This window comes from Triturus cristatus, chromosome 7, assembly GCF_964204655.1.
Source record: "Triturus cristatus chromosome 7, aTriCri1.1, whole genome shotgun sequence".
Classification (NCBI taxonomy): domain Eukaryota; kingdom Metazoa; phylum Chordata; class Amphibia; order Caudata; family Salamandridae; genus Triturus; species Triturus cristatus.
In genome coordinates, this window is record NC_140590.1 from 809,023,996 (window position 1) to 809,042,537 (window position 18,542).

The window sequence follows — 18,542 nt, forward strand, 5'->3', positions numbered from 1 at the left end:
AGAATGATATTGAGGAATCTGACTATGAAAAGTTATTGGTTATCTTCATGAAGAGTAATGGAAAAGAATGCTTTGCACAAGTCGAGGACTGTGTGCCATTCTGCATCTGCAGTAATCTGAAACGAAATCTCAGTAGTATTCAGTACCACAGGACCAAATTGAACTACAATTGTATTTATCTTTCAAAGATCTTGGACCACTTTCCATTTTTTAATGACCATCTCCTGTGAATTACAGGTACCGGCCAGCAACTCTCTTAGTATTCCATATTCAACCATTTGTTTTCCAAATTAAGGGTATCATACCTTATTCTGCTTCCCCTTTCGCCTGTACTGAGGAGTTGGAGGGAAAACTGCATTTGGTTTTACTGTGATTTCAATTGGCTCTGCAGTTTTAATCTGTCCAATTTCCATAACTTCTCTGTCACTGTGTCTTAAATCAGCAGGCAAAGCATCTTTTGTGAGGACTTGGAACAAATGGACCTTAGACTCTGGTAATTTAATTCTGACGGATAAGTCTTCATCTTTGAATGGCAACACCATCTGGCGTACAATAAATAAAGCAATTCACCTTGCAAATGAGGTCCCTCTCTAACAAGTTGCAGTGGCACATATTATGAACTTGTGTTTACTTGGAAATTTGCTGAAACTAGACTAGGAATATGTTTATTGATTATTCCTCACAACTTGACTTTTTTTCAAGAGAGGGGTAGGTTTGGAACTTCCTTTGGACAAAATCTGGAGCTGGTAGCACCTGTATTGATTAAAAGTGATACTGGGTGGCCAGTCACCTTACCATCTACATATGGGTGACTCTTGTTGACATTTAAGACTGCACCAAGCATGCAATCCTCTTCCCCCATCAGGCACCATCATTGTGAATTAATAATATTTGTTGGAAACTGTGAAAACTATCATCATTAATAATCAAAGGATTTTAGTGAATGACAGGCATTTTTGATTCACAAACTTTGCTGCATTACTGGAGCTGTGGGTAGAATCATATTGAATTGCCCTTGATTCTGAACGTTCTGCACCAGAGCCAGTTGGGCTGGGACGCCCACAATAATGACAAGGAATACTCTTTTTCAGCATGTTAATGTCCATGTTACCACTCAAATCATTCATAAACCTCTACCTCTACATTGAGGAACAACCTTTGCATTCTGTACATTTCTTTGCATGTTTACTCCCTGCATCTGAATCAGTACTAGGATTTTCCCACCAACAAACCCAGAATCAACCAAATTCAGTTGCTGATTTCTAGCACCTCTCTAAAAATGTTTCATATGAGCAATTATCAACTTTTCCTTCAGTTTACGCTGCTTTGCCTCCAAACAATTGCTCCAATACTTTGCATACTTCAATATTTCATCCATAGAGTTAGCCTGCCAAGACATCAAACTCTGTTGAAGATAAGAACTAAGCTCTGGATGCAAACCCAAAACGAAGGCTGACATGAAACCACTGCTTTCTTTTGTGGGGTCTTCAACACTGAACGTCTGATAATTCTGCATAAACCTACTTTAATATTCAAGTACCGATTCCTTTGGCTCTTAAGTAACCCCCATGATATTTGACCAAGTTACTTCTTTCTGAGGGACCTTTTGCTTTAAATATGTGATTCACTTGTTTGTCCATATGACCAAAGCAGCTGGAGCTTTATGAGGAAGCATCATCTGAGGCTCCTCCGTTGGCAGATCTATAGCCACCTTACATTCTGCCTACAAATCTTTATGAATAACAATTTCACATAATGTATTCAAATCAAACCAAAGATCCTTTGGGATTGTCACTAATCAATCAACTTCCATTTACCCCTTTTCTGGTTCCTCTCTAAGCTCTGAAGAGTAGAATGAAATACATGGAGATCAGATCTCTGCCATGGAACGTGTAAATAATAACCTCTATGTACTTTCACAACGGATATCCAATCACCACTAAATTAATTTTAGGCTTTGCTTCTTTCACTACTTCAGTCTTTATCTTTTTTGCTCTGCCACCCCCTTTTTGCTCCATTTTCTCTAAAGCTTTTCAAATTCGACCAAAGTTTTCTACTATTTATTATTTATCTAATATGTGTACGTATAGTAATCAAATCCATTCCATTCACAGTCATCCTCTAAATCCATTCGATAGTTTTGCCGCCATTATTTTCTATTCTATAAATTGACATCCTACTCTTCTGCCAATTCCTTAAATAGCACATCTAGCTTCTTTGTTACTCGGAAATTTTGATTCATCTATATTTTATTAATTCAATATCTGTATGCTAATTGTACTCTGTCAAGTTTCTCCAAATCCAGTCTTCAATCTAAAGGCATCAATGCAGCCTATGCCGGATTGCTCTGTTTAAAGCAACTAACTGTTGGTTAATGTACGTGGATGGATTGGTGGTTGCCTCCCCCCCTTGGCAACTGCACTACGTTATGTACTCTGTATAGTTCCTGTTGAGCTATTTTCTAAAGTTTGGTCCCCTATGTTTAAATGGGGGAACCTAGTATTGGGCTTGTTTACGGGGAAGGTAGGCTCAGCTGTATCTATTCCACTGCTTGGAAGAACTGAGGTACTTCTCGAATGTATCAACGTACATACAAATATTAAGGATGACACAACCTAGTAAATACACGTATATCTCTTGGAATATAAGAGGGTTGGGCACAGGCTACTGGCACAACTCAATCGCAGAAAGGCTAGTCTGGTATTTCTGCAAGAGACTCACCTGATTGATGCGGAGGCTCTTAAGCTGCAAAAGAAATGGAGGGGACAGTTCTTCTGTATGTCATACTCAGCATTTGCTAGGGGGGCTGCAATTTGGGTGAGAAGTGGGTTCCCTTTCAAACCAATAGAGCAAAAGATAGACATATATGGCAGATATGTGCTGGTGCAGGGCACATTGGATGATGAGCACATTGTAATTGGTAGTATATATTCACCAAACACGGATCAGGACAAATTACTTGAGACCGTTAATACTATACTGGTTGGATGGGAGGAATACCCGTGGTTACTAGGAGGCGATTTTAATATGGTCTTGGATATAAAGTTGGATAGATCCCACCCTCCCTTACAAAATACTAGTAGCAGAAAATTAGCTGAGGCGTTGCAGGGGTGGGCCTCTGGATGGGCATTGGGAGATGTGTGGCGTCTGCACCATCCACACAGCAGGGAATACTCCTTCTTTTCACATCCCCACGGTCTACACACTCGAATAGATAGAATTTCTTGTTCATTATCTTTGGTGTCCTCAGTCAGCAATACCACTTATTTAGGGAAAACCCTATCGGAACACAACCCTCTGGAACTCACATTGATATGGGGGAAAATTCCTGCTTCAGTACCTACATGTAAATTGCATCCCATACTTTTAGAAGATCAGATATTTAGATCTGCCCTGAATGATGCAATCACAAATTATTTCTGAGAAAACGCAGGCACTGCGAGTAATTGTCAGATCGAATGGGAAACTTTTAAAACTGTAATGAGAGGGGTGGTGATCAGCACGAAGGCGGGAGTATGTAGTGCATTGATAGAGCGCATCACCGAAATAGAAGACCACATGGGAAACTTAGAGCAGAAAGCGGTAACACAAGACTCACAAAAGGCCCCACTTCAAGAGGTGTATATTAAGCATGCAGAATTATTAGAAGAGTTACGGGTAGTGGACTACGCTTTATACACGCAAAAGCAGCATGCAACAGCAGATAAAGCAGGCCCGCTCCTGGCAAGTATTATTCAAAATGTCCCAACGCAGTCTGCGGTCATAGAAGTCAAAACGGTAGAGGGTAATATAGTATGTACCAAATTGGACATTAACACTGCCTTCCAACAATATTATGAAACGCTGTATGACTCACCTAGAGTGCCGTACGATATAGATTATGCCTTCTTTGAGGATTTACACCTCTCGCACTTACCAATTGCCTATCAAGAGGATTTGAAGAAACCCGTGACTAGTATGGAGATTAGAGCTGCGATAAAAGCCCTACCCAGAAATAAAGCACCGGGTGGGGATGGCCTGCCTATAGAATTTTATATGGCTTACATAGACCTACTGACCCCTATTTTGCAACATCTAAATCAAACTTCTCTCGATACTGGTACATAACCACTTACCACTTTGCAGGCGCTGATGGTCCCACTACCAAAGCCGGGGAGGGACAGTATGGATATAGCAGGGTACAGGCCATTATCGTTGCTGAATTCGGACTACAAAATACTAAGCAAAATACTTGCAGATAGACTATCTTAATTTATCCCTAAATTAATCCATACCGACCAATGTGGTTTTGTATCAGGTAGGAGCACGGCCCTCAACATTAGGAGACTACACCAGATCATGCAGCACACGTCTATGATTGAGGGTCTTCAGGGCTGTATTTCTCTGGACCTTCGCCAGGCCTTTGATTCTTTACATTGGAATTATATGTTATACACTCTCCTGAGGTTTGGTGTACCAGAGGAATACATTAACTGGGTGAAGTTACTATACACAAACCCCACGGCTAGGGTTCGAACAGGAAAATATATCTCGAAACATTATTCAATAGCGCGTGGCACGAGACAAGGCTGCCCACTATCCCTCTTATTGTTTATAATTGCACTGGAACCGTTATTATGCACCATCCGTCACATGGCAGGGCACAAGGGCATAAAAGTAGGTATGACACCGCATATAGTCTCTGCATATGCGGATGATATCATACTATATCGCAATACCCTCACTACCGAATATAACCCTTTACCGGCTATTTTTGATAATTTTCAAAAGTTTTCAGGCCTAACAATAAACAAAAACAAATCCTATACATATTCCTTCAAAGATAAAGCACACGCAGAAACGGTTGGATTTGGGGACTGGACTTTTAAAACAGCGCCTGTGACCTTTAGATACTTAGGCATACACATCTATCGGGAAACACAGGACCTACTGGACGGTAATTTAATGCGCACTATCACAACACTTTAGTCACAGATAACATTTTGGATCTCCCTTCCCCTATCGGTGGCGGGACGTGTGGCAATTAGAAAGATGGTGCTGTTACCCAGGCTACTATACTATTTCACTAATCTTCCAGTGCTTGTCCCGGCCCCAATTTTCAACTTGCTAGACACTCTATTAATTGAATTGATATGGGAAACTGGGCGCAGGAGAATAGGCTTAAAGAAGCTGCAACTGGACACATGGAGTAGTGGGTTGGGGGCACCGGATTTGAAAGCATACTGCTACGCGAGCCAATTACAATGGTTAACATACTGGATTTTAGGCAGAAATCTACAGGAAATTGATATGTCTCAGCAATCTTGGTAGCGTGGAAGTTTACATAAGCTTATGTTACCGGGGGAAGGACTACTCCAATGACACCTCATTTATTGAAAGTGGCTTTGTCATATTGGAATAAGGCAGTGCGCTACACACAGCAACTACCCCCATATGCCCCTAACGTACCATTACTTGGACTGCCACTACAATCGGGGACGGTCACATGTAGGAATATTTTGGCTTGGGTAGACGTAGGGGTCAGTACTATCGGGGCTTTCTTTACCGATGGTATAATCATGACTCATGACGCCTTTGTCCGAAGGCACGGGGTACCAAATACACTATTTTTATTACAAGCCCACATAGCCCGTTATATACGCACAACGTGGGCCCCAACTGGCTAGGAACCTCTAACGCATGAACTACTAAACATGCAATATCTGATGGGGATCGGTAGCCACATAACCAAATGGTTATACAGGGGTATCCGTATAGTGGTGGCGACCCCACTCCTCTCCACTCGCGTGAAATGGGTCACAGAATTGGGCAACGAGTTTGCTGATAAGGAATGGGAGGCTATACTGGAACAACCCAGGAAAACTTCCAGAAACCCCAAGTTCAAATGTATTCAGTTAATGATTGTGCATAGAGCTTATTTAACACCACATAGACTGCACTAGATGTTCCCTGAGGTGGCGGACAGTTGCCCCCGTTGCCATGCGCCAAACGCGAAATTGTTACACATGATATGGAGCTGCCAGAGATTACTCCATTATTGGTCAACGGTGCACAAACTCCTGCATGAAATTGCACCAGTATTAAATGACGACTCCCCTGAATACTGCATACTCGGCTTGGGTCTTAGAGGCAAGAAGGCCGGCCCTGTCCGTAGATTCATGAATCTTGCACTTGTATTGGCAAAGCACAATATTACAATGAGGTGGAAGACCGCTAAACCTCCGTCATTACTAGACTGGTATACCGAAATGACCAGATGGGGCAGAGCAGAGGGTGCTGAAATTCAAAGAGAAGAAAAAAGGGCCTGCGTAAAGATTTGATGTCCTTAGACTGGAACGTAATGCTGGAGGGGTTTATAGCTATGGATATACACAAATACTGATTGAGAGAATTGGTACACATCAAGGTTATTGTGCCCGGTTTCGGCTAAATAAGAGATATAATACGTGCAACCACTGATTTTTCATCTGTTACTTGGATGGGATATCCATAAAGAAAGACGAGAGTACTCTGATTTTCTGAAATTTACCTGGAAATGTTTGGATGTATGATGATACAACGTGTACCATCACAACGCGGTATGTTACATCGCGGTTTTGACAACGCAAGTCGTTACATCGACTTGCGTTGGAGGGCGCTGGATTTAGGAATAGTGTGAATTACTATTCCAACTCCAGTCTACGTACAGTAGGGAAGGTGTTGGAATAGTAATTCACACTATTCCTTAGTCTAGAGCGCCCTCCAGTGCAAGTCGATGTTACGACTTTCGTTGTAAAAACCACGATGTAACCATACCGCGTTGTAATGGTTGCGTGGTAAAGGATGTTTCCCGAAATGTTTATTACAGCTGAGTCGGTGGGAGGGATGGGAGGGGGGTGTATTAGACGGTAGTTAATGGTTTTAAACAAATGTTCACTTGACAGAAAGAGATAAACAGAGTTTATTGCACAAGACGAAACTGGTCATGCTAACAGATCATTATGTAAAGAACTAGGATAAATGATACACAGGAGGTTAATAGAGTATACATATGTTGTTTATTACTCTATAGGTGTTTATGGTGACAAAGATGGAGACCACGTTATTGCTATGACTCCTTTTAATTTTCCACTGTTATCAATGCTAGCGTGTTACTATGTATGCCCATTTCATGGAAGGAAATGTTAGACATGACTTATTTTATTTTATAAAAACCCAATAAAACTATGTTATAAATGGTGGAGGTTTGGAAACTAATAAATAATCTAAGACTTTATTCTCTTCTTCTAAATCTACTTTTCTGTATCATTTGGATTTGCTTCATTTTTGGCATTATATTTCTTTTTATCTGACTTATTAACAATTGCAGGAAACACACCTGCACTCAGCATTGTGCCCTCTCTCCGTGTTATTTTCTGCTTGCCCCCTACCTTGATTCTAGCCAATGGCTCACTGTATTTTTAAATTGACTCTTCATTCTCTTGCACTCCTTTTCTATTGCAACACGGTCCCATTCATTCAGTGAATCGAAGTGTACAGGTCTAGAATGTGGTTTTCTCTCAAGAATTTTCTGTCTCAAATATTCCATCCTTTTCACATTGAAAGTACCTTCTTGCATGTTCTTGTCACTCATCAGATGATACTTGTTCCACTCATGTAACCATAGGCATGTATGAGAACCAGAATTCAACATTGTTTCATATGCACAGTAATCTTCAAGGGACACGTTTCTCCCTCAGTGTCAGGAACCTTAGACTTTTTGAGTGTGGCATCCATCTTTGCTCAAACGTATCCAAACCAAACATGCAAAAATAATCAATCAACAGCTAACCAATCAATGCGCGGCTAGACCAAAGGTCAACCAATTGCAGCACGACTAAAACAGAGACTGACCAATGACAATACAAAAAGCTTTGGTGTTTCTCCATTTTCAGCATCGCTTCTCAATGACAGTCAACAAACCGCAGTGTGGCTCTTCTTGGCCATGGCATTAAGCCAATGTAAATGTGATTTACCTCAATGCAGATATGCAAATAAACAATGCTTGTCTGCTTTAAATAATAAGAAAGTAAGAGAAAAGTAAATCCATTCCCTTCAGAGAAGGATATGCCTTTCGGCACTATGAATCACACTAAGGCAAATTATCCACCAGCAACAAATCATCCTGATCAGTGCGTCTATTTCCGTGCACAAAGAAAGAAACAATCACTGATCTAAATGGAAGCGCATTCAACTGAACAATTTAATTGTGAAAGACCCCTATTTTGCTGTGTATGTTGCACCTTACAATGCACAACCCTGTTCAGCAGACATGCTGAACAAAATGTGTATCTTGAGATCTTGGATTTCAACAAATCCATTTACTAAACCAACATAACCCCTAATATAAATAAAAATATCACAACAATTCAGTATTTTCAATGCATCTTAAAATAACACTACAACACCAAGATCTAACAATCTAACTCAAAGATATGACAAAGTCATTAACCACCTAAAGACCTACAGATCAAAATTGCAGAACCAGAGTCCACACGTAGTGTAATTCATACTGAACACTCTCAAACGACAAGTCCAACAACGCACTCGGACAAAGCCAAAATCCACTACAATACACCCAGTCCTATTGATACTCCCCTTTGCTCAGGTACAGCTCAGAGAAACTGGCACACAGCTAAGAATCCAGTTTAGCCAGGGCACACAAAATCCAGATTTTGGAATTATGGGTACTACATTTCGGGATGCAGCCTTTTTCTTCAGTGCCTGCATTCTCCCCCAAAACTGTTGATGCTTTTTGTCCAGCAATGCCTTACCAGGCTCGGGGATGGTGTTAAACCTCAAGCATGTGTGAGGGCATGTATCCCTTCACAGCACCCAAATACAAGTTCAATTATTTGTATTTAACGAAAATAAATTCTCTGAGTCTTAACTAAAATGAAAACCATTAGGGTGCATTAAATAAACTCAAGGTGCAAATCAGAAAGCAAAAATTATAATTCAATCACAAATGCATAACAATCGGCATAGAGCATTAGCATAGCTCAGTCAAATGAAGCAGTAAATAACATGTAGTGAAGGCAAAAGATTTCTACGTCAAAAGTATGAGACAAACTAACAAGGTTTCTGCTTCTAAAGTCAGGGTGTCAGAAGACAATCAATTGCTCACCTCCTGAAATGTATAATTTTATAGCCTATTTGACAATGGAAATCCCAAAATCAGCATAGGTTGATCAAATGCATCAATTAATTGACAAATCATAATACAACATTGTCCAATGCCACCATTTTAAAGGTAGCCCCTTACTTGAATATTAATATGCTCTACTCTAATCTAATGTCTTTGGAAGTAACAGTACAAACTAGTTTTAAAACAGAGGACGTCATACAAGTAAATAACTACTGGCAAAAAAGCCTTAAATGTTGCAAACGTTCCTGTGTTCCTTCAGGAATAGCAGGTCAAACCAGATCATTATGAGTGCATATTTTGATTACATGTAATGAACAGAAGAATGAACAAACACATATTGTTATGGGTGCACTGAATAGAAAATGAAGCTGATGCCTAGTTTGGTCCTAGTTGTGCCAAGCTTAGGAAAATACAGTTTTATTAAGTGCTGCTTTGTTGTTTTTTGTTTTTTTTTTAACTTATTTTTATTGCCATTTTCATATTTCACGTATTGTGCATCATACATAACTTTCAAATAGTCATATCAGATTATACATCCAGTAATGGTACATAGCAACTGTATATACTGATGATTCGTCATCGGGGAGCATACACAATGTACAGAGATATCATGATGTTTAGACCCTGTTGTCTCGGGTTCCAGATATGGCATAGGAACTGGGGTGTAACACAGGCATAAACTAGGGGACGGGCATGGAAGAACAGATCCATTTACACTAGTGAGGGTATGCAGCGTCGTATGGGTAAGGCACCTCTGTGACTCATGTTTGCCTATCCTAGTTTGTTTGACCGAGAACTGCGATAGTATACCAGATGCTAGGGCTTGTTATGAGCTCGTGTGGTCGGGATTCCGAAAAATCAGTTGGGTAGGGTCGGTGACTGTGTGTGCGGGACTGACGATGTAGGTGGGCCGTCTGTTGGGTCTGCTCCCGGGGAGAGCTGCCTAAACTGATGTGCTGCTTTGTTGTTTTAATGTAAAAATGTACATAATATTCAGCATATATTTTAAATCAAATCAGGTTTCTCACAACCTCAAACTTTGGCTACAATCACACACTTACATTTCTTTGTGGGGAAGTTCTAAAATCTGCCAAAAATCATACCACCCAGCATTCCCACACTTCTCTGATAAAAACAGTACCCCACTTGTGTGGGTGGGCATATCAACTACGACACAATAGGCCCCAAAACACATTGTGGAGACATCATTAAAAATGACTCATTTTTATGATGTTGGTAGCTGCAGTATTTAAGCTAGGGCTTGGCCACCACTCAAACAAGCCTATCAATCCCAGACAGTTTTGAAAACTAGGCACCCAGAAGAGTTCTGGATGGTGTGACTTGTGTCAATCCTGTGATGTTTTCTTATCCAGAATGCCCTGAAAACCTCAAACTTTGGCTAAAATCATGCATTTTTTCACATTTCTGTGAAGGAATGTTCCTCCCAATCTTTTGATAATAAAAGGTACCCTATTTGTGTGGCTGGAGCTATTGCCTTCAACAGGAACAAATGAAAACTGTGATCATATCAAGTCACGATGTTCTTCATATGGTCCCTGGTTTGTTTTCTCAGGTAGTCAGTAGCCTTTTGTGTACTCTTTCATCAGAGCATTGTGTTTCACAATAGAAAAATCCCAGCAAAGTAGGGGAAACAAGAAACTCTACCCTAGCATCCTAGCTTTGTTTTATAAAAAGAAAAATCTTACTGTGCTTGTTCAAGTAGAATTTTCTTGTGCACTGGGGCGGACCCACCATTCAGGTCTACTGTGCTGAGCATGTACAGCAGTGGATGGGAACGTGTTGTTCACCACAGGTAACTTGTTAAATATTTCTTACAAAAATACTGTCCCATTGGTTATGGTTTTTCTTTTAGTTTGTAAACATTATTTATGACACAATATTTATGTCAAATGATATTCTGACTTCAATATTCTAGTACCACATTATCTGAATATTGAAAACTGTGAATAAGGGCATTCACTGGCTCCTCATACTGTTAGGCTTCCGACATCATTTCCAACATCTGGGCTGCTGGGAGTATTAAGGAAACCATGGATTTCTGTGCATTTGGGAGCGGGGCTCACTGGCTCCTGCCAGTGGCATGGCCAGTGTGTCATGGATCCTAAAGCAAAGAAGAAAACAAGCCCCTTGTCTGCTGTCTGAACTGCGAAATAAAGCAATAATCAGGGTTCTGTGGGCCCCTCCTTATCAGTGGGGCCCCGTTGCCACTGCACCTGCTACACTAATGAAAGCTATGCTCCTGGCGTCAGGGCCGTAGTGAGCATTTAAAATTGCACACCTCTGTATACAAGTTAGAATGAAACTCTTTCTTTTCAGCTCTTCTGCTTCATACATCCACTTTTTCCTGATGAACAAAAATATATTACAGAACCAGGAATCTTACCTATGACTCTTTCAATTCGTTGTGTTTATTGATTTATCATTAATCAAGGTGCAAAGTGAGTGTCAATACTTCTGTTCCTGTTCAAAAGTTGTGTTTTAAACATCTACCTCTTTTAATCTGATCATTCAATTCATAATGAAAATTCAATCAATCAGTCAGTCAAAACCACTTTAATCGATTAATTAAAATCACAAAAGTACATCACAATACTACAAATAATTAATTAGACACAAATACAATATAATAACAACATGATAAAAATTAATCCCGACAAATACATATATCACTAAGATCATAAGGTGAGTTGTAGATCAAATTTTTTCCGTGCCCGAGCTGCAGCAACCAAAAAGTTAGTGATATTAAAAATGTTCCGAGGGCAATTTAATAATTGCTAGTACATCAAAGCAGGTTTTACTTGATAAAAGCCTCTCCCTTGCAAATTCAATCAATTATTCTTTTCTACTTTCTAATGATTATCTATTTTTGATGTCAGTGCTTTTAGAGCATTATCTCAGGCTTATTTTATATTTCGCTCAATAACTCATAGAGAAGATGAGTATGCCTAAACCTGTTGTGTTTCATATTCTTTCACATTCATTGTTCGCTTCAGAACATTCCTCTACTAATTCATGGACTTTTTTAATCAGAATTTTAAATGAAGAGGGGACAAGTCACAAAGGTAAATCTACATATGCAGATCTACATTACATAGGATTACGCCGATGACTTCGTCTAATATCTGTGTGGGTCAAAGCCTTGTACTGTGGGTGGAGATTCAGACCTAGTAATAAGTGTATGTGTCCCCAGTCCCTTACATGAAAGAGTAATGAGAAGTACGACTCAAAATGTGACTGTAAAGTCACTAATAATATTTTTGTGGGGGTATTTTAGGTGTAAATTGGCCAAACATAGTTCAACAGAGTGTAGACAAGGATCTCTGTCTATAGGAAGTAGAACTACTAACTGACAAGAATTGGAAAACAGGCATCATATGAGAAAAATAACGCACGTCTCACAATCATTACAAGTGGAAGCACATAGATACAGGCCACAACCTTGGCTTTGTCCTCTTCTTTTTGGATTGTGTGACGTTGTGGAGCTAAAGACTAGCAAAAACCACCACCGTGCAAGCTATTGTTGATCTGATTCCTGAGATCTTTTCAGGAAATTACATGTTCTTTCCATATGTGTTGGCTGTGTTGTGTGATATTGTGTATTTTTGGGTTTGAACACGAATGTGCTATGATGTGTTTTTAGTGTGTTTAGAGTTGTGTTTGATGTGAGATGAGTCCTATGTATATTCAGAATTCAAGAACAAATTACATGTAATATTCTATGTATGACTATATTATGTCTACATTTTCAGCAAGGTGTTTACTATGGATGTCTGCAATGTATATATTTATCTGGCATTATTTTTTTTATTTTTTATAATATGCTATATATGAGTGTCTGCAACATCTAACGTTATTGGACAATGTCTTTAAAATTGTTATTTTTTATTTAACTTCTTTGTACAGGTCTCTGCAATGTATAATGTTGTTTTCCTATTTAGCATTATTTTTGTTTTACTTTTGCCTTTGTTCTGGTAGTGTTATTCCCCACATCCATTGTTTTCAATGTAATCCCGTGCTCTGCTTCCCTGTGACTTGCTAGGTGTGGTGTGTGACTTGCTCCAAGATCGAAATGGAGGAGATTTGAGCCTGTTTGGGCTGTTCTATTTGAGTAGATGTGTTTGGAATGTCAGTGAAATTCAGCTGATGTATCATTTTGTAGTTGTGTTTTATGTTTCAACCTGGCCCTCCCGATGCCCCTCTTTGAGTTTCCCTTTGCTTCTCCCATATTATAGCAAACAATCCCCATTTTAGGCACTCTGTCTTGCCACTCCCACATTTACACCTAATATGTAGGCTTTAATGTGGTTCTCTGCCTACTCAGCAAAGTACTCCAGAATGTAGATCTATGCTAACATCTTAATGAATTGCATTTATGAGTATTTAAAATAGTACTACAAGTGTGCTACTCATGATAATCATAAATGCATTTATGAATATTCCCGAAAAATATTGTACTGGTTAAATCAATGTGCAGGTCAGTTCAGTTCAGTTCAATTAACTTTATTCGATTAATTTGAGTTAATCATAAAAGTTCAGAAGAACATCATATATATATATATATATATATATATATATATATATATATATATATATATATATATATATGCCTTAGAGTCTTCCGTATATGAAGTGCCTCCTCCTGAGCGAGAGTTGCTTCGTTGCCAATGGACCGCACGGAAGCCGGTCTCTATCAAATAAGGAAAAAATCTTCTCCCATGTATCCGGAAGAAAAACGAAGCCGTGTGCGGTTGGATAAATGCTTTATTCCTCAGTCAGCCGTTCGTCAAACGCGTTTCGAGTGCGCAGCACCCTTGTTCACTGACGCTGAGTAAAGTTTTCACAACCATTTTAACTTAGCTTTCCACGTGACTATACAACTACATAGTGAGTGTATAAGAAGACAGACTCGTAGTTTTTACATATAGTCCTACGTTATTGGCATACACATCACAATACGATTTCATTAGTATTAAACTAAAATAGTAAATCAACAGTGATTATATTTTGGAAAACATTGTTCCGTCATCCATTGCATTTGTAAAATAAACGGTGTGAATAATGCCCAAGTGGGCTTTCTTAATCCGACCATGTTGTTTGTTAAATAATGTTTTCCAGGAACCTATTCAAAGACTTTAGCCCCAGTGGGCTGTTTTGCCAATACAATGCCTTGATTTATTACATCTTGAGTCAATTTACACATGGAAAGCTCTTCATAACAGAAAATTTGGTTAGGAACGATTATTCAAATCTAATTATCACAGGTGAGTGTACATGTCCTCTTCAACATTCAAACCTTCTGGCTGCTTGGAATTCAATTTAATTATATAACGTTACTCCAATCTCCTTAATTGTTTTTCCCTATTGCCTCCCCTGGGATTTTTCTCAACAGCATCTATCACAAAATATGTGAGACCATCGGGTCGCTTGTTATGGAATTTCTCAAAGTGTCGTGCGATAGGATATGATCTGTCGTCATTTTTTATTGCTCTTAAGTGTTGTAACACTCTCTTGTGTACTTCTAAGATAGTGCTGCCAACGTACCTCAAGCCACAAGGGCATTGAAGCACGTAGACAGCATACTCAGTTTTGCATGAGAATTTTCCTCTTATTGTTTGCATTTGTTTGTTTAAACCTGGTAAATATTTTTCTGTGTTTACACCATACTTGCAAGCTTTGCACTTGGTGCATTTTATAAATCCTTGCTTCTTCGTTAACCAAGTCGTTTTTGGTTTGGATTTTTTCAAAGTATTTTTAACCAAGGTCTGTTTAAACGATTTTGCTCTGCGAAATGTAATCTGTGGTCTACTTGGGAGAACTTTTCCAAGGATTGGGTCATTCTTGATTACATGCCAGTGTTTGTTTAAAATGCCTCTTAGTTTAATGTGCTGTGTATTATACGTTGTAATGAATCTACCTGGTGAGGTTAAGGACATTTTCTTACTTTTCCCTTGATCATCTTCTTTTTTGTTAAAAATAATATTTTCTCTTTTCCTTCTCTGAACTTTATAGATTGCACTATCTATCCAATCATCCGGGTAGCCTCTCTCCTGAAATCTCCCCTTTAGTACTGTTAGTTCTTGTACAATTACCTGATCTTTGCTACAGTTGCGTTTTGTGCGTATGCATTCACCATAAGGAATACTCTTTTTGAGATTTGTGGGATGAAAACTTTTAGCATGTAAGATAGTATTACTGGAAGTAGGTTTGCGATACAGCTTGGTTTCTATCTTTCCATCTTCAATATATACTGTCAAGTCCAAAAAATTAATTTCAGTCTTGCTTATTTCGCTAGTGAATTTTAAATTGAGGTCATTGTTTTGTAGGCTGTTGATGAATATCTTAGCCTCCTCTTCTGTGCCTTTCCATATGACGAACAGGTCGTCAATAAACCTACTCCAATGTAAAATGTTATTCTCCCATTGTTGTTGATACTGCGACCTGACCACCTGCTCCTCCCACCAGCCCATATGCAAATTAGCATAGCTGGGGGCGAAGCAGGTGCCCATCGCAGTACCGCATACTTGATGGAACAGTTCATTGTGGAACAAAAAGTAATTATTTGTAAGACATCTCTCAATCATTGACAAGAGCATTTGAGTATGGGCCCACATTGTTATGGGTCTTGAACCTAGAAAATATTTGACAGCCTTTATCCCATCGGTGTGTCGTATACTCGTATAGAGTGTTGACACATCTATCGTTATTAGGAGATAATCATCTTCCCACGGTAGGTCATAGATACCCCTCAAAAAATCTCCTGTATCCTGGATATAGGGAGGTAAAGTTTGAACTAGGGGATTGATGAAGGAATCTACGTATTTTGAAGTATTCTCCAGGGCACTTCCAATTGCTGAAATAATTGGGCGCCCTGGCGGTTCTTCAATATCTTTGTGGACCTTGGGAATTAGATAAAAAACTGCCGTTGTTGGATGGTCAATTTTTAGGAACTTGTATTCATCTTGTTTGAGTAGACCCTGATCAAACCAGTGTTTCAACTGCACATTATACTCATCATTGCTAGTAAGCATGACTTTTTCATCCACTCTTACATAACATTTTTTGTTGTTGAGTTGTTTATAAGCTTCACTCAAATATTTCTGTTTGTCCCATAGGACAATGTTGCCCCCTTTGTCCGCATTGCGCACAATGCAGTTCTCATTTTCAGATCATTTCTTTAACAGGGCTTGATATTCGGTTTGCTTGGTATGTTTTTTTCTCATATTTATTTGACAACTCAGTTTTTTAAGTTCATTTGTAACAAGTTCACAAAAAATGTCAATACCATCTCTTGCTGACATTGGAATGAATCGTGAAGTGGGTTTAAAGCCCGTTGGTATCCCTTGTCCAATGGATAAGCCCTCTTCTTGTGCAATTGTTTCCACATCCAATGTGTTCGTTTCAAATGCGCTTGCTGTGTCCATTGATTTCAGTTCCATCATTAGGTCAAAGTCGGTGACTTGTAATCCGCTTGCTGTAGTTGTGGGGCTTTCCAAGATTGGTGCTTCTCCGGTGGTAGGTGCGCTCCTCTGCGTAGGGTTAATGAGAAAATGTTTCTTTAATTTAAGTGTTCTTATAAATTTAAAGAGATCTATTCTCGTTTGTACATAGTCCAGGTTAGACTCAGGGCAGAATGTTAGGCCTAGCTGTAGAATTTCTTTTTCTCGATCAGTGAGGATTATATTTGTCAGATTAATTATCGCCTCATTGTTTCGTGTCATCATTTGCTCGTTTTCTTTTCTTGCTTTTGTTGCCCTCTTCCGACAGGCTGCCCCCTTCCTCCTCGCTGTCCTTTGCCTCTTCCTCTTGGAGGTCTTTGTGGTCGTGTTTGTACCTGTTGTCTTGGTCGCAGGTTGATCCTGCGTTCTTCGCATAAAAAATCGAATTCTTCAATTACTGATGGTACTGTAGTTTGTGGGGTTGCTGCCTCATCCAAGTCAGTGTCAACTTCTGAACTGTGTATACTACTTTGTTCAGAATGTTCTTCTGCACTAGGTTTGCTCATCTGGGCAAGTTTATTCCTTCTGATGGTATCAAACTTTTTTGCGAAGGTGTAGATCTGGCCCCTGTCATAATCTTGTTTGTCTCTGATGAATTTTTGTGCTTTCCTCTCTCTTATGGTGGTTTCGTACTTCTTCATCCTTTCTTTCAATGATGACTTGAACTCAGTAATCAAATTTTGATTTTCTTCTTTGCTTAGATCACTGAGTAGACATTCTATTTCAGATAGAATTTTGCTTCGTTTTTCTTCCGGATACATGGGAGAAGATTTTTTCCTTATTTGATAGAGACCGGCTTCCGTGCGGTCCATTGGCAACGAAGCAACTCTCGCTCAGGAGGAGGCACTTCATATACGGAAGACTCTAAGGCAACCATTACTTCCTCCCCGCCGGAACGTGCAGAGACCCGACAAGACTCTCATAAACTTGGAACATCAGCGCGAGAACGCGACGCGGAGTCCGGAGGAGTTCGGCAACGCGGAAACGCGGGAATCTCTCGGTGAGTCTGATTCTTCAACAATAAGCACGGAGGGAGAGAGTGAAGTTTGGCGTGCATGTGTAATTGCAACACTGACTCGCAAACGGTTGCGGTTGGCGAGAATTTCTCGCAGTAAATAATTATATTCCTCGACATGTCAGCCTCAGAGATGCAGGAACGCGAAGAAGCAGCTTCGCAGATTTTCAATGATGCGTGTACTAATCCAATTGCTGTGGGGGCAATGGCAACTGATAAAACAGTGAGTGATTTAAATTCACGATTGAAACGTCTAGAAAAGCTTCAACGTTTAGAACTCTCAAAATGGTGGGAGTCGAGATCATTACAAAGATATCTGGAAGTAGAAAGAGTGCCCAGGGGATTGCGAATAATGGTTACTCCAACCTATGAAGAACCCAATCCAGACATGTTACGCGAATTGGCGGCTAACAATAATGATGCCTCGAGAAGAATGTTGGCGATTTTAATCAAGTATGCCGACATCGACAGAAGCAAAATTCTATCTGAAATAGAATGTCTACTCAGGGTCTACTCAACCCTGACTATATGTAAAAACTACGAGTCTGTCTTCTTATACACTCACTATGTAGTTGTATAGTCACGTGGAAAGCTAAGTTAAAATCAGTGAACAAGGGTGCTGCGCACTCGAAACGCGTTTGACGAACGGCTGACTGAGGAATAAAGCATTTATCCAACCGCACACGGCTTCGTTTTTCTTCCGGATACATGGGAGAAGATTTTTTCCTTATATATATATATATATATATATATATATATATATATATATATATATATAATCTACTGGTGGTCGCCAGTAGATAGTTATAGTTAGGACCGTGTTTCCATAGGAAATCTGAAAATT